We start from the raw sequence: 21,968 nt of genomic DNA, 5'->3' as shown, positions 1-21,968 counted from the left end.
GTGAAATTCTGATCTGCTCTGAAGCCTCTTTTTAATATTCTACTAGTCAATTCCTTGCTGCTACTCTTGAAATTAAATGTGTCAAGGAGTTACTTCTAACCAAGTAAGTACATCGTATTTTTTAAATATGCAAATTTTACTCTTCTCTTTATATAAAAAAATGTGAGTTCTAGCTTGAGTAATTACATTTGGCTAATCTTTATTTCCCTTGGAGTTTACTAGGTTCAATATTCTTTCCTGATTTCCTTAATTTAACATTTGAGACTACTCACTGTAAGAAGTACCCAAACATTCATCCACAGAAACAGCATGGTTTTTAATACAATATATGATTTTTGGGTTTTATAACATTCACCCATGTTCATTTTGGCTTTTCTATTAAGGTACAAAATCAATGTATATGCTATCTGTACACTCCCTCCTATTTTTATTCTGTTATCTTATAAAGATTTTAAGAGATATTCAGAACTCAGACCTTTTTTACCATGTGCCATCTTACTGATTTTGTTCTTTGATGCTTTCCACTTTTCCAGTTGTCCCCTCTGTCCTCAGTTTTCTTTTCTTCTCAAAAATCCTCTCAAAAAGAAATCTGAAAGAATAAACATTAGCTCTTTTCACTACATTCTTTTGACAGAGAGGTTTTATAAAGTCTCTGACACTTAGATATCTTTTGTTTTTCATTCTCTGTATGTGGTTACATAAATTTGTTGAGAAAGACCAGGTAAAAGTGAGATCCTTTGAGTGGCAGGAAGGTGCAGGCTGCTATATCTGCTTTTTTTCCAATGGTATCAGCGTTCTCTGAGCACATGATGTGAAAACCAGCCCAAAATACAAATGAGTGCAAAATTCTTTTGAATTGCTTTGTGTTGAGGAGAGGTAACATACAATAAATATGCAAACTTTTTAATGTTTCTCAGAAAGCACTGATTGATTATATTTTGTATGACAATAAGCATGTTAATTAGATATGGGGCTGCTGACAGCACTATAAAATTGACTGCGATGCAGATATGTTCTACATATAGTATACGCAGTGGTGTAATTACCAATGTAGTATTCCTCCTAGTGAAACAGAGCTTGAAGTTATATGTTTTATGTAGCCATAATGACAGAAGCTCCTATTTGCCTCGGCTTGTACCTAGAAGTCATACAGATGTTAACTGACAGAAGGGCATTCTGCAACATTAAACATGAGAGACTCCAAGAGAAAACAGACAAATACCAGTAAGCTCTGTTTCAGCTCCAAGCACGAGTGCAGGCACTTGAAGGCAGCATCTGCTCCCCATATTGGTGACTAAAATGACACTTATATTTTCTAATAAATAATTTATGTTCTGTAAGGTCTGGTGTAAAGTCATCATAAGAACAGTTCCTTCCTAAGCAGGTAACTGTCACACATATTGCCAGCGATATGAGATCTTCTGAAGCTTAAATGAGAGATGTCAAAGCATCCAATACAAGAGAAATAAATGCATATCATCACAGTATAGATTGCTAAGCTAATTGCTCCAGAGAAAACCTAAATCAGCTCCAGATATTTATCTGCTTCTTGCTTCTATGCGAAAGACTGATGATATTTTGGAAACAAGGGTGATTTTGCCTAAATTGTGGAGGATATTTTTGAATTATAATCTTCATTTTCCTAATAGTAATGATAGCAAATTTCCCCTATTCTGCTCATTGAGGAGTAAATGGCTATAACAATCCAAATGATACTCTAGCTCTTTCTTCCTGTCAGAATAATCTGTTGTGAAAATGAAAATGAACTCTGCAAAGGGATCTGAACAGGCTGGACTGCTGGGCCGAGACCAATGGGATGAGGTTTAACAAGGCCAAATGCCAGGTCCTGCACTTGGGGCGCAACAACCCTATGCAGCGCTACAGACTGGGGGAAGAATGGCTGGAGAGCTGCACAGAAGAGAAGGACCTGGGGGTGCTGGTTGACAGCCGACTGAACATGAGCCAGCAGTGTGCCCAGGTGGCCAAGAAGGCCAATGGCATCTTGGCTTGTATCAGAAATGGGGTCACCAGCAGGTCCAGGGAGGTTATTCTCCCTCTGTACTCAGCACTGGTGAGACCGCATCTCGAGTACTGTGTTCAGTTCTGGGCCCCTCACCACAAGAAGGATGTTGAGGCTCTGGAGCGTGTCCAGAGAAGAGCAACAAAGCTGGTGAGGGGGCTGGAGAACAAGTCTTATGAGGAGCGGCTGAGAGAGCTGGGGTTGTTTAGCCTTGAGAAGAGGAGGCTGAGGGGAGACGTTATTACTCTCTACAACTACCTGAAAGGAGGTTGTGGAGAGGAGGGAGCTGGCCTCTTCTCCCAAGTGACAGGGGACAGGACTGGAGGGAATGGCCTGAAGCTCCGTCAGGGGAGGTTCAGGTTGGATATCAGAAAAAAATTCTTCACAGTAAGAGTCATTGGGTACTGGAACAGGCTGCCCAGGGAGGTGGTCGAGTCGCCTTCCCTGGAGGTGTTTAAGGAACGGGTGGATGAAGTACTTAGGGACATGGTTTAGGGAGTGTTAGGAATGGTTGGACTCGATGATCCAATGGGTCCTTTCCAACCTTGTGATTCTGTGATTCTGTGAAATATAAGACTTGCTGAACTGACTGAGCTAATAGACGCTTTCTTAATTTTTGCATTTCTAGAAGCACCTAAATTTCATCCAGGAAAAGAATGTATGTTTCAGAATACCATAGGCAAAGTGTTTCCTCTTCCATTTTCTGCACTAAGGAATAGTTAGGCTGCTTCTGCTATGACCAAATCTGCTTTCTAAACAACAATGAAAAGCCATTTTCACAAGTAACATCATTATTAGTATAAGCTGGAACTCAGATGTATTAAACTTCAGCTTTGCAGTGAGTACTTATTATTTGTTATAGAATTCTGGAGAGTGGACAAAAGCATTTGTTTGAAAATAAGGATCAAAAGAATTCATTCTTATAGACTAGAGAGCTGTATTTTTCAGCAAGTATGTTTTGCATTGCTGTTTGTTTTCAATGGGTTTGACAATGTGCAGATTGTAAGGGGATCAAACCCACTACCTGCCCTTCTAATATCTAAAAGTATATAAATATTTTGACACAAGGAGCAGAGATTTTAAAATGCTAAGCACTACAGCAAAATGGATTAGCCTTTAGCAAAGGGATCTTCAAATTGCAAGTGCCAGGGGGTTAATGGAAAGCAGTGTGTCATATTTCCTGATTTACCCTTTCACTATCTTTTCCAAAACACCTGGGTAATGTGTTACTCATAAATTATAATTCAATAAGCATACTTTGTCAGCCATTATTCTTTTAAAAAGTTTCAAATAAACTGTACAGAAATGCTGGCTATGTGAAAAAGTACTCTGCTTCAGGTAGTATTATAGAAATGCCCTATAGGCAGAACAAACATAAAGTAGAATAGATCAGGCTTTTTGATAACTTCAGAGTACTTGAAGATCTAGAGATGCTCTAACGTTTTCACAATGGGCTCATGGGAACAGAAGCATTAATTTTAAATGAGTTCTTTATATCTTGTATAGTTTGCTGAGAACACGGAAACATTTTGTGTGAGACTAAGTTTAAAAAATGCAGTAAGGTTTACTATTTCCATCAACACTTTGAGTTGACAAAAAAATATATGACATAATTCTTAGGTGATGTATTATCTAACTGAGGCTTTGTCATCTCTTCCTGACACACTGCGACTGCAGTCTTCAGCACTGATAGCAGATGCATGGAATATGAAAATATTGCAGTGGATTTACTTCACCCCTTGTCAACTTTGCAACTAGCTGTGAATGCTGAGCTGCCATGGATGTACCACTTCAGTGATCTCATCCAGGTCACTATAACACAGCTGAAGTAGGTAGAACGAGAGCACCCCTAACCATGCTGCTTCAACATCTCTGCCACTTCTGAATATCTATTATGTCGTTGTGTAATGTACTTAAGTGTGGTCTAGTACTAAGACATGCATTAGCCTGAATTTGTGATATGTTTCTCTTAATGGACAGATTCCCCCTCTTGCAAATGGTACAAAACTCTCATTCATAGCCTTTCAAAACTGGGATATGATGAGCAATCAAAGCATTAAAATGTCTGCATCTTAATAAATGTTTACTAGGTGCTCCTGGCCCTTGGGTAATGGTACACTCATCTGAGAGACAAGGAGTATGGTATGCTGACAATGGTAGATCGTTCTTGACACAACAAGGCTTGTCAGGAAGAGGATTGTGTCATCTTCTTTCTATATCTGATCCTGACACAAAACTATGTGCCAAATGCTAAGGATTCCTAAAGACCCCATGATTAGTAAGCGATAGTGTTATTCTGCTTTGTGTCAGCTGATAATCCTGCTATTCTCATCCTGTTTCCCAGGAGACTTTCTGCCTCTTTCCCCTTATCCCACCACTCTCAACCTTTGCCAATGCCCCACTCTGCCACTCAATAGATTGCATATTGTTTCCTGATACACCACCAAAAAAGGACTAAGTAAACAGAGCAAGAGAATGCTTTGATCCATATAAGTCATCAACACAAGGATCCCAGGAACACACTTGGTGGAGAAACAGATGATCTCCACTAAACAGAGTGTCTTGTAAGTCATTGAACAATTACTGTAAGTGAAATCACTCGCCCTTTCCATCTTGACACACTGTTACTCAGGTCCGTTAATATAAGTTTTTTAGCTGGCTAGAAACCTGAATTTAATATTTCTTACTGCTCTTTTGCTGTCTTTCTTGTCTTTTGATGGATTTTTAAAAGTCAATCAATGTCACTTTTACTTTCTGATTTCCTTTCCATTCTGTTCCTTTCTAAAATGAATGTTGGGATATTTTTTTTTCCATGTTGGACTTCCTACCCTTTCTCAATTTCCTCTGCAGCTTTTCCAAGAAAAGCATCAACTATTATCTTGAAGATGAATTCACTGTATCTGCTCTACCTCTTCAAAGAGCCTTGCAGTATTGAATGTACCTCTCAAAAGATACGCTAAACAAAGGCTTTAGAAGTGAATTTAATAGTAGGCACAAAGAAAGCTGACAGTCTCAGTCCCAACGAAATTAATGGGATTTTGGTCATTAATTTTTTATAAGGACACTATTTTGCCCTGGAAAACAAAAAGTTCGGATCCAATACCCATCAATGGAAGGAGCTGCATTGATCGTGTTCAAAATGAAATAGCAAGTCAAGGTTTAGCTGCTGCTTACAAAAATAATTAAATCCAAAGGGTTTTTTACTGTGGAATTTTTGTTTCAAAACATTATTTATTTTGTATTTCATGTTCATAAAAAGGCTATGTTGATTTTTTTTCCCATTGTTAGTGTATCATACAATGTATCAGGCAACATCATGTTATTAATGCATTCCAATAGCACCCATGTTACAATATTAGTTCTTGAACAGCCTTATTTTACTTCTTGATTGCTTTCCTACTGTAATGCTTCCTTTTTGCAGCTCACTTATGCATGAAGATTGATGAGTTAATAGAAAAGGATAAAACCTGGGAACATAGCAGCACATATGTTGAAAGAAAAGCTATACTTCCCTCAGTATCAGTGCCTTTAACCTACCCCAGTCTGTAATGTTTAGTAATTTAAAAGTTGCATAGTATGATAGCTTTAGTTAGGTTATTAAATCTAAATGTGCCTTATCATGATTGGGCTCTAATTTTTCTCAATATGCTGCAGCAAATCCTTTGCTTTCTGTATATATTTCACACAAATTCTGTGGCTACATGCTGTAAGTTTCCAGCATTAGGTACAGGATAAGAATCACCCTATCAAAAAGCTTTCCCATATAATTTTTTCTGATTGATTTTAGAGATAAATCCTTTATGGTGATGTGGAAACAGAGAACATCACCCTGTTGACAAGGAAGTTTGGTATATTTGTTAAAGATACATAACTACATCAGGGACTCAGCCTCTATGATGTTCCAAATATCAGTATGTGCTGTCAATACCTAAAGACGCTAAATACAACTAGATTGGATTTTGCGTTTTTCTACTTTTAGTAGTGACCTACTTTCTCTGTCATTTAACTCATAGGCACTCATAGCTCATATTCTGTCTCAGCCTTTACTCTTTCTATTATATTTGCAATAATGATATTGAAAACTTTATTAGACACTGCATAAACTTTTTTAATAATGTTTCATATTTATTAGAACAAACTAGTTGTTTTTCTCAAGTATTTTAGGATTTTTGTAGAGCAATCTACTCTAGTAGTTCTGTTTTGTATTCTTTTTAACTTCTCTTATTTTTTCCTTTTATCTTTTTCTGCCTCTGGAATATTTCATTACATAAAATTTAAAATGTGCACTACCTTTACTGTACAGCACACATCAGCTTTTATTTGGCTTCTTATACCATACTATATTTTCTTTGATGCTATATAGGAAATCCTTGTTGGTTTTATTTTTTTCAAAGCACTTTTAAAGATTTTTCTGCCTCATGCTTCATGGGATTTTTAAGAACATTTCAAATAAAAGCAGCAGACCTCATATTTCTTTTTTATTTAATTCTGTCCAGCTTGAGGATGTTTTTTAAAGTGGTGAGTAGATTGAGGCTGTGATTGAGAATTCTTCATCCTTACACTGTGGAGACACACAAAACTCTATTATATCATTCTGATCTTTTTCTGAAGTATTGAGGAAACGTAATTATTTTTGTAACACAATTTCTGAAAAAAAATTCTGAAAAACAAACCCATGTATTGCAAATTATCCTTTTCTTTTGTTGTTTGTTTCCTTTCTTTATTGACTAAGTATGTTTCCATATTCCTAATAAATAGAAGTAGATTGCTGACTATATGGAAATGTTGCAGTTTCGTAAGCGTTAACATGCCTGTGGGGAAGCACCAGAGCTACTATCTGCGCAGGTGGTAGAGCTCTGCTCTGCCCTCATCACCTTCTCATGTACTCTGTAGTATTCAAGTTAAAAAGTAATATGCCATGACTTAAAGGCTGGAGGCCAACATTTCATGTAGACATTTCTCAAAGCCCAGGACTGGTATGTGCTACGTCTTAGCCAGTTTGCTTCGGATGTCTCAGAACCACTATCTTGGATATGTCAGGAAAGATAGTTCCTCAGCACACAGATATATAAGGCCAGTTTCAATGTTCAGCAACTGAGAACACTTAGGTGACTTAACTGACAGAGATCAGCTGATTTAGGATAATCTGAATAACTTTTTTAAGCAAAAGCTCATATTTTCCTGAGATCACACAAGACCTGCATCAGGGTTTAAAACAAAGCATAGCAGATACAGTGATTAAAGTAAAACAGATATAGAAGTGGAACTATGGAATGGTTTTCATTGTGATCAACATAGGAAAAATGATAATTTGTGTAGAATGCAGAAAATTTTATTGTAACTATCTGTCATGATGATGCAAACAGTCTGTGCTGACCACAGTATTCAGACTTGCATCAACTTATCTTGTATCTCACATCCATGTTTCAATGTGATGAAAATCTACAGTCTAGGCAGAAATTCAGAAGATGAGATTTATAATACATTATAAACTCATGGAGATTAAACTTATCCTAAAAAACAATCACAAACCACAATATTATTTATAGATAGTCTACATGTGACTCTAATGAAAGAAAATTACACTATAGGCGGAACAAAATTCACTTTAAATTAGAGCTCAAAGACCAGCATGATGTCCCAGTTTTAAAAGAAAGGGATTTGGAAATGGTTATCATAGTAATTCCAAGGTTTTGAATTTAAGAAGAATGAATCCAGCATCTCAGTATTTTTACTAAGACTACTAAATTGCACTCACCAGTGACAAAGATTACTGAGGACCTTGTGTCTTTGTCTTCAATGTTTTTGAGTAGCACTGGGGTTGCAGCTATAGTAATGAAAGACAAATGAAAGTGAAGATTTTCATAGTAGCTAAGTAGTAGCATCTCTTGAGAGAAGTCACAGCAATAGAGTTTTGTAAGTATTTTTATTCCATGTGTCACCAAATATTGCTGAGATTAAATGGAGGAATTCTTCTTTGCATAAATTTAGCAGCTGATCACTAGCAATGTCAATGTGGCTGTTAAGACCTTTTTCTTATAAATACAAAGGAGCTCTGTTTCAGTCTTTATGTTAAATACAATGTACCTCATCTAGGAAAGGATGTAACTACATGTTTACCTTTCAGGATTCAGAGCTTTGTCATGCATAATCAAGAATTCTGTGCACACTTATTAAAAACTCCTCCTAAATCATGCAACACTGGTACCTTGGTTTAGAAAAAAATTATACATATCAAGGCTTCAGGGCTTCAAGGTATGAGTGTACGGTATTAAAGTTAAGTTTGCTTCACTTCCACAGTTCACATGAAAACCCATTCTACTGCCACGGGCAAGTGTAATTTATCAATCATTCTCCTTCACATCGGGGCATAGGAACAGACATGTGCTTAAAAATCAATAATTATTCTGCTTTTGACAGCTCTAGTACAAGTACAGCTGGGGCAATGTGTCCAGTTTTAGCACATTTTTCCATGAGGCGTGGGCCATTTCGGCAAGTTGCAAAATAAATTTTGAGGCCTCAAAAAATTGTGTGTGAAGACACATTAGAAGAAATGGGATGGTTCATTTCATAGAACATGTCAGGAAGGCATAGCAACAACTTTCCAAATGTAAATGCAGAATAAATGAAAGTGAAAGAAAGTTTCCACATGCAGAACTTTGGACACATAATAGTCAATTTTAAGAAAACACAACAGAGGTTATAAATTAAGAAATTACAAAGGTACTTAAATATTAAAATAAATTGACCGGGAAAGTTGTGGAATGTTCTGCCGTTTAAGGTTTTTAGAGACAAGCTGGATATAAGTCCCTCAGGAATGTGTTGGGTATATAACTGGGGGACAAGGTGTGAAATAGCAGTTTTCTCCCCCAAATGACATATAGGTGTAGGCTCTACATCTACGTAGAGCTCAAGATGAAAAGCAATATGGTTTTGAGTCAGGCCACATTTCGGCAGATTCAGCTGTCACTGGCTGGGCTGTTAGTTAAGTGATGCTGCAGTAATGCTTGGGGAAGGAGAGGAAGCACAGAGACCACAGTGAACCTGAGGATAGGTAGAAACTGCCAGTGTGCTACAACAGTTGAGACAGGCTTAGGCTAAAAAAACAAAGCAGGAGCGGTGAGTTCTGGTTACAAAAAGTGAGGGGCTATTGCACCAGGTTGCCTGCTGAGGTCACATCTAATTCTGTGATGCCTGGACATTTTCCATTAAAAAAAAAGTGCTTCAGGAAATTCAATTGGAAATGTACTAGTAAAACATTAGTACTGTGTTTCCTTTCATTTGAAATTGTCAAGAAAGGTAGTTTTATATGACTGCTATTTATGACACTTTTCTTTTAAATAAATATTTTAAAAGTGAAAATCAGGCTGCTAAGCCTGAAAACTGACATATAAAATTTATTAAGTTTTATAGTTTTTTAATTCCATATTCTTAGAAAAATAAATTCTACCAAGAAGTAGAATTACATAAATAAGGACTTTTGGCAAAACATTGTGTTGACTTCATTTTAAAATCTAAGCTGTTGATCCGTACAGATATGTCCAAAAGTATCAATAGCAAGGGCAGGGCACATTAAGTAGGTTGTCGGAGTAGTTTCCCAAAGGAATTTTGCTTTAGTCTGGCCCAAAGCCAAACAGAAATGTATCAAGTAGATTAAATGGTAAAACTAATGGTAGCATTTCAAACCTCTGTGCTAAATGGGAAATAAAGGTTCCACAGAAAATTGGAAAGTTCATCTGTAAATGGTGGCTACTTAAATATGCAGTAAGCCTGCAGGCACCCTTTAATATAGCTATAATTAAGATATGTAGAGGAAAATGTATATTCATTCTTTCAGTAATAACCGGATTAATATTCAGTTGACATTTTCAATAAGTACTACTGGTCAATGTCAAGGAATAGGGAGCAGACAGGCCTCTTTAAAACTAAGATGATCTGACAAAAGGTTGTGAGATCAGATAAGCTTCTCAAATTTTGATTTTTCCTCATATTTTTACTCCTCATTTCTAATAATTTCATTTCTCAAGCACATCAGATATTTCTTTTTCTTCTGTTCCTGTCGTGATCTACATCATTCTTAGGTGAAGCTAGTTAATTAAACTAATTGTTTGCTTTGCAGCCACTTTTTTGGCCATTAAATTTGCCACCAGAAAGTCTTGCTTCTTTTGGGAATGATGCATCTTGTGAGTTATTCCCACGAGTGTTGCCTCCAGGTTTGCTCAGACTTGTCTTTGGAAGTCCTGACTTCCCCAAGAAAGGACTCCAGTCCTTGTTGGCCTCATAGTATCTCCCTCGCTGTGTTTCCCATCCCCAGTACTGGTGCTACTCTTTTGGCAGTGCTGAAAAATCCTGTCAGATTTCATTCTTCCGCAATCCAGAAAATTAAGTTTACTACTCCCTGCAGATTCATGTTCCAAATCTCATTCTGCCAGCTATCATTCTTCGTAGTTTTGAATTTCATTTACTCTTTATTTCTTGTGTCCTTGTGTTTTTCTGATTTTGTCTTTCTTTATTGGAACACTTTTTTTTCTGGCATTTGATTTCCTTTTCTTGCATCCTATTAATATTCTGCTTTCCCAAGTAAGTTAGAGACAATAAGGATCTTCAAACTCCATCCAATCTAAATGCGATAGGGAGAAAACAGAAGTGACAAAGACAAATCTGACAGATTGAAGAGACCGCAGTGTCCAGGATATTAGGAAGTACAAAGAACCAGTGGAAAATACTGAGATGGTACACTGAAATATGCCTGAGTGATGATGATGTTCATCAGAAATTTCTCTTGGAGCCAAGTCAGCTAGTACTGAAATTGATTTTTCTCCAATGGAATCTTAAATAGACCACTTTCAACCATAACATAGAAAAATCATTGGAGTTTTGATGGAAAATCACATCTATTCTGGTTCTTCAGTAGTGCTGGTAATGGATTTAGCCCCATTTTCATTAGCAATAATCTATTTTCAAGCTGAGCTGAGGAGGATAAGCAGATCCCATAGCTGATGCAACAAAGAGCAATTTTCAAATATCTCCATAATGGTGTGGAACAGTCCTCAGTCAGAACCTGAAAATGATAATCAAACAAGATCTAGATATTTCCGTGTGTGTTAAGAATTATCTTATTGCAAACTGTTACTGACATTAGTGTACCTTTGTCTGTAACCAAATATATTGAAAAGTGTAATTTTCTCTACGAATAATTCCAACAGATATTTGTTACAGAAAAGTTTACCTTAGATCAGTGTTTAGCTTTCTGCCATATTTTAAACAGACATTCCAATTCCTATTTAAATTGTGTTCTAATATAGGCTATTGAAAGCTATAATTTAGAACTTCCTTAAAATGAGGTATTTAATCTCACGCCACAAATAACATGTTGTGTTCCCTTACTTTCCTGGTTTATGCTATTCTGTCTGGTTTGGTTGTTTGGTTGTCCTTTGCAGTTATTTAGCAGTGATAGCAAAGGAATTTGTCTAAAGCAATGTCACTGTTATTACAGTTGTTGCCAGTGCTTACATTTGGAAAAGCTTTATCTTGTGTCTCATTTACATATGTGTAATGAAATGTCGTGATGTGCCTGTGATACATGTATATACAATTGTATTGTCTCCTGACAAATGACCTGCACTTAAGATATTTCTTCTCTAACATAAAGGGGCTGATTTAAAAAACTGTAAAAAGCCCATAAGCATTCTCACAGAACTATCTGCTGCTTTATTTTTATGTCTTGCCTCATGTGAGGCAGAACCTTAGGTTTCTTTTGCTCTTTTCTATTTCCATTGTGATTTGTCATTGATGTTATATTACGAAATAGGATATCTGTTACATAACACCAGTCAGAATGCAGTATGTTAATAGAAGAAGGAAGATTCGAGTTTGCAGTTCAGGGAGCAGTTTCTCTGAATCAGAGACTTGCTGATAATTCACAAAGGCAGTGAATTCTGAAGGTAAGTTTTATGTCAAAGTATGTGCAGAAAATAAACGCAGAGAGTCAAACCTTAGCTACTGTGAAATGCCTTGTCTTTATTGCTGTTGTTTGAAAGGGTTTGCTTTGTGTAATATGAAGAGAGAAACTTGTTCAAAGAGGTTTTAGTTTCATCCTTAAAACTTCATTTTACCGTGAGATATGTGCTACTGGACCAATACCAGAGTTATCAGCTTTTGGAGAGTGAATATCGTAGATAACGTGTAATGTAGGAAGTCCTGCACTGCAGGCAAATGGGTTCAATCCCCATAAGAATGCTATAAATTTCATGGCAGTCCTGGTCTTCCTCTGGATTCCAGGGTGAAGTGTGAGGTTTTATTTAGACTTACTGTTATATCTAGTGAAGGAGCAGTGATGAATAAATGCAAACGAAGCACTCAGGGTCTTCTCATTTCAGATGGTGTTTGAACAACACAGCTTCACAATGTTTTGCCACAGGTTAGAACAGAAGGTACAATGTCTGCTCTGCCAGTGAAAAATGAAGTATTAGTTATCTGGCAAGTAATCTGGCCTAGATAGTATCATGGGAGTAATGTAGATGGAGGTCAGAGTAGATCAAGATGAAGGGAGGTTTGGAAAGGTTTAAGTCCTTCATTTTTCTTTCTGGGAGAAAGAGACTTGTCGCTTAGAGGGTATTTTCATGCCTTTGTGTAATAAATTGCATACCTAAAATGCTTGTGGGCAAATATTAATAAACAGGTGAGGAGTTTCTGAGGACGTGTATGTGAACTTGATTTGAAAAGGGGATTAAATACATGCAGAGATGGATCAGCAATGGCTTTTGGATCCAATGGCAGATTTTGATTCCCTAAACATACCATTGCTGTTGCAAAATACAGAGGAATTGGCAAGGTTAATTTGTTCAGAGATAGAATAAAAAGTTTCTGCTTGAAATGTGACTCTTTGGATCAGCTGTCTGGATGGCCAGACTGTGAAGTCATAAATTTTAATTATTCTTGCTCCTATGGAGTTTGTAGAAGACCTAATCCCAATTTCTTTATGTACCAAAATGTCTAATGACTTCTGTACAAGCAGATATGCAGAGAATGCACAATACCCAAAATGAATATACACTGTTGGATCTTACTACAGTTTTCTGCGCTATGAACTGACTGTTGATTTAATTTAACCTGGAAAAATCATGCAGCTGAATTGATTAGCTCTGCATTTGCTGGACCTCTGCATGCATTGCGTTATCTCTATTTCTGTCAGCTTGAATACTACAATTCAGTTTTGTCAAGGTTTCTTTGGGATGCCATTTGTCAAGAACCAAGTAAATAAATTGAGATAGGAAAGAGGAAAAAAGCAATCACTTGAGTAACTGTGAAATTTTATCCTAAATTCTGGTCTTCTAACCATTGTTTACATGAATATTTTAAGTTTTGCCTGCGCCATCAAAATATTTTTTCCTGCATTTAGATCTATGAATTCTTATTTATGTGACTGCTTTCATACTTACACTATCACCATTCCTTCTTTGACTGTTTTTTCTGAGCACTTTGGTCAAGTACAGAGAAATTCTGCACAGTTTATAAGAATAAAGCAGATATTGCAGATAACACACATCATGGAGACCTGGAGTTAGTGAACTGGTAAAGTAAGCGATGCCGACCTGCCTAAGGGGCATGTTGTGCTTTTGCCAGCCAGATCATCAGCCGGGTGTGGAAGAGTCCATGCCTACTGCTCCCTGAGTTTGTTGAGTTGCCATCTGCAATTCCCTGATTTTTTTTTAGGATTTTTTGCCTTTTCATGTAACATTTTTACCTTTTGAGTCCTTGGGCTTGTTACTGTGCTGTGGGGGCCAGTGTCTTTCACCACTGCAGCAGGGCAGCTGGGGCAGCCCCAGCCCTGGGCATCATGCACCTCTACAACACTCCCTCACAACTTAGCAGTCTTCTCAGAGGTCAGAGCCAAGACCGCACAGCAAGGTCACACTAAAACAGGCCTTGGACCACCAAGACCTGAGGACTTAGGAAAGGGGGAGACTGATGTGTAGACCTCCCTCTCGGTCATCAGCAGGTCATAGCTCCGATCTTCCTCCTTGCCACTTACCCTTGTTGCTTGTGATAATATCTGTTATCGAAATTGGGGCCAGTTTAGGAGGCAAAAACTAAGAAAAGTGAAGCATAGTGAACAGATATACCTCATGGTAATATTTAGCCATTCTGATATGTCTACCATCTAGATTGAAGGGAATGCCATGGAGTATCCTTTCCAGCCTTCCTCCCACTGGAAGCAGGGATTTGTGGGGAGGACATCGCTGCCTGTGGTTTTGTCTTGACCCAAAGAGAGGGTACATCTGAAGCTGAATATTGGGAGGGTGCGGGGGGCATGCCTGTCACCTATAATCTGCAGGTCCCCTTCCATCCAAGTTAGAACACGGTCATTGCTCCAGTGTGCAGACTTGCGAGTAACCACAGATGGTGGTTTGGTTTTGGTTTTTTTTCCACATCTAATATTGTAAAAGTGGCTTTGCATATTAATGTACAGCAGCTGCTGTTTTCAATGTCTCTTCCCCTCTGCATTTTTATGCCAACATCTTTAGAATTTCTTAGTTATCTTTCACCATTTTTTTCATTTTTTTTTTTTTTTTGTCAGGACTGTTCATATTTTAGGAAAAACTGAGTAGCCTTGCCTATTACCGAGGCTGCCAAACATTCTCCTTGATACATGACTTTTCCCACTTACTCATAACTCAGCCAGACTCTAGCTGTTCATGATGGAATATTTTCATGCCAATTTCTGCTTCCAGCTAAATCTTTGCATAGTAATGTTTCAAGCTTCTCTGAAAATAATGCTGGAAGAAAATAGTTTTTTTTTTGGCCATATGATTCAAAAGGTTTTCTTTAAAATACTCAATTACATTTTATTTGGAGGAAAAGGAAGAAATGAGGAAGAAGCAGAAGGAAAGATTGCAATATGCGAGATATGAATTTTTGCTTCCTGTAGAAATCTATTGGATCAGGTTTACCAGATTTTGGAATGTGGAGTCCCACAAAAGTATATCAGGCTGGTAAGGAGTGTGGGTGTGAAGCTGGACTAAGGAAAGGGGTGAAATGGAATGGGTCAAGGAGAATCCTGGACAAATAGACCTGAGATTGCCTAAGTAAGTATTTACAGAGAGGCAGCTGAGAAGTAGGGTGTTTAGGCAAGAATTCTGAGATAGGAAGAGCCTGAGGATTCCTGAGAAACTCATTATGGTGTTGACAACATGGCAACTGGGATTCAGCATAAACACTGTCTTGTGAGGTTTCGCTGAGTGATCATCCCAGTGTCATTCATTGTGCAGAAGGGATCTCTCCGTGACATTGTGCAGTTCCTTTCAGTGAAGAACAGTCTTGTTTGCAAGATGTAATCTCCTGACTTTATCTATGTATTTTTTTTTGCATAAGCTGGAAACACACAAATACCGCACAAGTTGTGCAGAATCTTGCAATCCAAATAAGTTATGTAGCAAACTGAAAGCAAACTATACCTCCTAATGTCATCCAAAACCTGAGGCAACATTACGACTGCTGTTTAAAATGAAGCTGAAGCTAAAAATCTATCTAAAGCAATTGTAAGATTTCTTATAAGACCTAATAATGAACAAGAAAAAAATAGTTTATTTTCATTTGATGATTCTTTCATGATTCCTTTGTCTTCTCAGTGTTGTTTCTCTTTTTTTTCTATTTTATTCTTTTGCCTCCTGTTTAAATACAGAGACTGATTTAGCTAGCTAAGATTTCATCTTTTGTAACAATACTGTGACCCATGACCAGAAGGGCAGCTAACAGCACTGATGAAAAGAACCTGGTTTTGGCACCTGCCAGGTCTTGAGGGGGCTGATAAGGCTGTGTGAAGTGTTTACCTTTCTCTAGCGGTGAGTCTGCAGCTCCAACTGAAAACACTTTGTGTCTTTATTTCTTTCCTCTTCTGTGTCTGTTATTCTTCTCCTTTCTAGAAACAACAATATTATTTTTCTTTTTTTTTCTTTCCGGCTAATAAAGAATAATATTTCTATAAATTGATAAAGCAGGAAATTTTATTTTGAAAAACTCCTTACAGTAAAACCAAGGTAATAAGGGATACAATTATAAACAAAACCCTTGGTAAACAAGTACTCTAAAGCCTCTGTATTCATTACTTGAGCATTAATAGACAATTTAATTCTGTATTGTCAGATGGTCATTTTACACCTTTGACCTTCAAAGCCCATTTAGTCGTTCAAAAATTAGAAAACACACAGCAGAAAAAGAAGGAATAGCAGTTATTTGAATCAATTGAATGATGATCTGAAAATGTGGGGTTTTGTTCCCAGCTTTGTTAACTGAAACTTTCAACTAATCAAGAAATTAAAACCAAACTTTTCATTTGCTGTGTAGTCTTTCGTTTCTGGATATTTGACTCTACATTCCAAGGGCTGATATGCACAAAGCTGAATGTGTCCAGTGCAATTAAAAGTTATCTGAACTGATATTTGAACATCTAAACATTCTATATAATATTAAAGTGATTTGAAAAATCATGTCCTAGTTTGGATTTTATTGTTCTGTTCTGTGTATTCTTACCGGTAGGAATAAAGCTAGTATTATTTAATCTGTCTCAGTTTCTTTCATATGGGTGGATAAAAATGATTATTCTGACTCCTAGTAATTTTGTGCTGCAGATGAAATGGATCAGTGGGCTTTGTCTTTTTCTCAGAGGATGTGTTATATTTTAAGAGCAGTCACTAGCATCACCTTTCTTGGTCACCCTGGCAGCCATGTGACACATTACATTGGTCTAGAGCAGATCTTATTTTTTCTTCCTGATTTGCAGATCCATAAATGTTCTCTGGCAGAAGAACAGATCTGTGGACTGAACTGAAGTCTCATAAGAAGAAGAACTTTTTCTTCGTTGCTTACCTTTCATGGACTCATTAAAAATAGTTCACAAGCTGGTAGAGGGCTCTGGAACACAGGCTAAAAAGAACTTTGTGGGCATTAAACTTTCTGTCTCAGCTCTCTGCAGGAGTTTTCATTGCTGTTATCTGTATTATACAGGTTCTAGAGAAAAAAGGATATTTCTGTATACAAACCTTCCTCCTAGACGATACATCTGCCTAAATATCTCCATTTATAAACCGATTTTTCGGTAAGATGGATGACTTTTATGTTCATTTAGTACATTTGGTTGTCTCTTTAGAAAGAGAAACATGTAAAATGAGTGGTGGGAATTCTACACAGGATAAAAAAATCAATGTGCATAAATACAGCTTGGTATTTATATAGTGGAAAAGCATTCATTCAAATATGGTCCCTGATGACCATCCTGCTGAATACACATATCAAAAGACAGACTGCTAGGGAGAGATACTAATACTTTATTAGCTGAAATGGCAATCTCATTTGACCACCAACTGCAAACCTTACCTGGAAGCCACAAATGTGCTTTAAATAATGCTAGAAGGGAAATAAAGAGAAATGAAAAACTATTGGTGCTACTAATTTGAGAAAGGATTAAAAGGCTAGTTAAACAGCACTATATTGCAGTCTTGTTTTAAATTATTCATTGTGCTGGACATGCAGAAAGAATGACAAAGCACAGGGGATATGGTTTAATTAGTCTAAAACTTTATTAACTTCATCCGTCTGGGAACTGTTCTGGCAGTAACTTACGCAGTATAGGTTATCGTGCCCTTTTCACTCTTTATGATCTATTTAAAGGACGTTGTCTTCAGCCTCAACCCCATTCTTGCCCACTGGTACTGGCTGATTACAACTGCAAGCAAGATTAGTGGCCTCTTAGTCCACACATATTTTACTTTTGTCAGTCATCTCAATGACCACACTGTCTACTGTGTCCTCCAAAACTCAGTTGCAGACTCCATTGTGCTCTAAAATGTGACAGTCTCTTCAGGTTTATGCTAACCTCTTACAAAGTCTAAGCCTCACAAGGTGCACAATAAGCAGTGCATTGGATTGTCCCCAGATGCCAGATTGTAGAAATGGCATGGACAATCTCCCTGGCCTCAACTGTAAAGAATGAGATGCTCATTTTTAGCCTCTTTCAGCTAGATATGCACCTCAATATGTCAGCTAATATAAAAACTTAAATGGAAAGCTCTTGTAGTATCCTGTTTACCTTCCTTGTTTTGCATTTTATAACTCAAGGTCAAAAGACTTCTCCACACCTGTAGTTTAAGTTTCCAAACCTCCTCATGTTCAATCTTTGACAAGACAGTTCCTTTTTCTCTGCTGCACATATGCTACCTGGACTGTGGTTGAGTGCAGAGAAAACACATTGTTATTCTGGCATATCTAAACTAACCAGGGGCAACAGATGTTCTTTAAAGAATAGTAGAAAAAATTCTTTTGACTTTACTAATTAACTGGCAATTTAAAATGGCTCTGTTTTCCATTTCCATTTTAACTGTGTTTATACTAATTTCTGAATCTGCCTTTGCTTCACTTGAGATTTACTTCCAGAGCAAGTAATTTGAAGGATCTACTTAGCCTTTTACAAGCTTTCCCCTGAAGTTCTGACACAGAATTGTGAAGCTTTTCTGTAGTATACAACAAAGATCCTCTGAATAGTCAGTGCTGTACTGAAGGACGGGTAGAAAAAATCATGTTCGCTGGAGTGATGGAAATTACCCAAAGTGCAGACAACCTAAAAATATTAGGCAGCCCAGGTATCTTTTGAGTTTTATTCTTATTAGGTAATTGATTTCAAATTTCCCTCTAACTTGTTGAATTGAAATTCACAGACAAACCTTTTAATGTGAGGGGATAAAAACATTCAACTTACCTCTCTGCCAACTGTCAGGAAGTTAATCATAATTTCTTCGGATTTCCTCATGATTAATGTTGCTATATACTTAGTATGTATATGAAGTTTTGAGCATGAAATGGACCAGTTGAAGTACTTGATACCTTATGTTTGAACTCCATGCTTTTGGCTGGATTATGATGAATTTATGATCAATATTGACTGTTGGTCTTATTCAGTATGCAAGAAAAAAAGGGTAAACTGTACCAATGGCTTCTTACACTATATTTTATGAATTGCTAAATTTTTACTAGGAACATGGAAGCCAAACTCTAACGGCAAAGACATATTTGGCAGGTAAAATTTAGAAAAAAAGCTTAATTGCCTCTGTGATAGTACACAAAAAGCAGGTATAGGTGTCTTTTGTCAGTTTTTACTTTTTTTTTTTCCAAACCAGGAGAATATTGGCTATACAAGGTATTTGAAGTTGCTAGGATAACTGCAGGTAACATCTTAATGTTGGCAATTCCTTTGATCATCTTAATGCTAATCACATCAAAAAGCCACGTTACATATGAAATACTATATTACTGCTCAAAGGATTCTCAAATGTCAAAATCCAAAAGAAATCCTTGTCTCTGTGTGATGCTTTGTATGAGTTAGATTCTAACAAATGAGTACTTTAATGAGATGTTAAGAGAATTTGGGTGATTTTAGACTTATTCTTTCTATGGGACAAATGGAATCAACCATCAATTATGCGTAGCTCAATGTCAAAACTTTTTCTGGGCAGTGGATTCAAGGGATTGCCTGGATCTGTCATTGAACATGTGTGGAATTCCATGGAATCTAAATTAGTGACTCATTACCTTGTTCTGAAATACTGAACACATCAAAGATGAAGAAACTGCAAAGCTGATGAATACGAAGTGGGAACAATGCTTTACTGATGAGCGAGCCTTAAGCACTTGCCTTTAGGCATTTCAGTAGAGCAAACCTGGGTTTACGTATCCTTTTTGAATATCCTTTTTGAATACCAGGTTTGACTTACAGCTCACATAGATAACACATCCGTCAAATCTGTTTTCAAAATGTATTTGTTAAAAGTTTTGAAAAGGCTATGCGATGTTGAAAATCCCAAACGTCACCTGTCTGTGTAATAAAGATGAGGATATCTGGCATCTATGCCAGTCTCTTTGTCTAGGGTAGCAGTGCCTGCTGAAAAGTCCTGTTTATTAAATCCTCAGTGTATAGGAACAAGAAAAACACCAGGTACTTGAATGTATCAGGCAGAATTATTTTGAAATAGAAAGACAAACAAACACACCCAAGAACATATCTTACTTCAAGCATCTGAAGGAAAGAAAGGATAAAGTAAAAAGGAAGATTTGACTCTTAATATTCATGAATATACTTGTACCAATAATAGATCTTTTGGTTCAGTGGCCTTTCAGACATACATATACATAAAATTTCTTGGGGTGTACTGAACATAATTCTAATTGTCTGTTTAAATTACGCTTCTATCTTTCCTTTTGTCAAAACTGAAATGAGACATTTTGTATTTTCCCACTTCTAATCCCTCTTTTTTCTGCCTGAGACTATAAGTCAAATACTATCAACGTCAGTTTTGTTCCTCCAAAACTATGTTTTCAGCATGTTTGTGTTCAGACTATACATTGAAAAGTTCTGCTTATGAATATTGTGTGCATAGGCAAATAACGAATATTTGAAATAGTGCTTTTATAAGGAAAGAAATAAGAATACCAAACCTAGGCATCTTGAAGTGGTAAACCATATGCATTCAAACCACGCTGATACTACAGCAAGGTCCAGAAATATTGCATTCTCCAGTATGTCCATAAAGTAGGACAGAATCAACAACATATTTCCAATGAATTTATAGTGCTTGGCCTTGGAAAGATGAAGGCATAGACTAACCAGGAATTACTGGGAAATAAATATTTCATAACAGTTTTTGGTGTATAAACTAGGGAAGCAGATATTCCACAAAAGAAGGAGATCTGATGAATGATTGCTGCAAAGTTAATTTGTTCAGCATGGAGTACCCAAGATCTTTAATAACAATAAATGGTGTTATTTATGTTGGCTAGTATGAACATGCAAATTTGTGGCATCAGCAGAGTTTTAACATTTATCTGTGTTACCTCAATAAAAGGTCAACACTACTTGTCACATGTATCAAGATATTATTAAACAAAGGCCTACTAGGGTAGAAATTCCTCAGACAGAAATGCTAGATCATAGAAAAGGCAAACTAGCATAGCTACTCACATCATAGGGTATATAAAGTCTGTTGACTGCAACAAGTACATATTTGAAATTATTAACTTAGAAATTAATCATTGGTTGAAGCTATTCTGGCAAAAATATAGAGTTCTTGAAGCTAGGATACTTCAGTCCAAAATTAAAGGTATCTGAGAGCTGGAGAGAAAGGACATACTAGTATATCATCAACAAAACCCTCTGAAAAGCTATTGTGCCAACTATGTTCATCTGTACTCATGACTTTTGCGAAATAATAGTGTTGATGTAAAACATACATAGGATCAAGGAAATTAAGATTGGAAGGGGACTTTAGTGGAGAGATGTCTTCTAATCCAACTGTCTTCTCAAAGCAGGGTCAGTTTCAGCCAGGGATGAAGTTGCCCAGGACATTGTCCTGAGTCTTGAATGGAAAGCGCATAAGTTGGCATCTTGTTTCAGATAGGACCTGAAAGGATGAGAAAAGGAAGCTTCTCGAAATAAAATGAGATGAAGTAGAACAGCAAAATTCCCTTTTATTTCAAACATGGCTCAGCTAGCAGAAATTATTTAGTTTCCTTTTTTGAGAGGCAGACTATATTACTGTGTATTCTGGGCTGGAGCATAAGCAAACAAGTATTAATATTTCCAGTGGCTGGCACTTCAGAGCATTAGGATATTTTAGGATTACTGCCTGTAGAACACTAAGAGGAATTCCCTGAAGGTATTTCAGGGAACAGGAGACACTTCCTCCAGTTTGCATTAACAGCTTTGTAGCATATGAGAAGTGCATCAGATATGTTGGATTTATTAATATGTAATTTTGTGTCACCACAGTCACAGACATTTGCACAAAATAGATCAATAGTGTAGCTGTAAATTGGACATTCAGATCCCTTTCTGGCTAATTTAATTGTATCTCTGATGGAATTTTTCTGTATAAATAGCATTTAGAAAATCTGTGTTTAT

The sequence above is a fragment of the Cuculus canorus genome, chromosome 2 (genome assembly GCF_017976375.1).
Source record: "Cuculus canorus isolate bCucCan1 chromosome 2, bCucCan1.pri, whole genome shotgun sequence".
In the NCBI taxonomy this organism is placed as follows: domain Eukaryota; kingdom Metazoa; phylum Chordata; class Aves; order Cuculiformes; family Cuculidae; genus Cuculus; species Cuculus canorus.
This window is presented reverse-complemented; position numbering follows the sequence as displayed.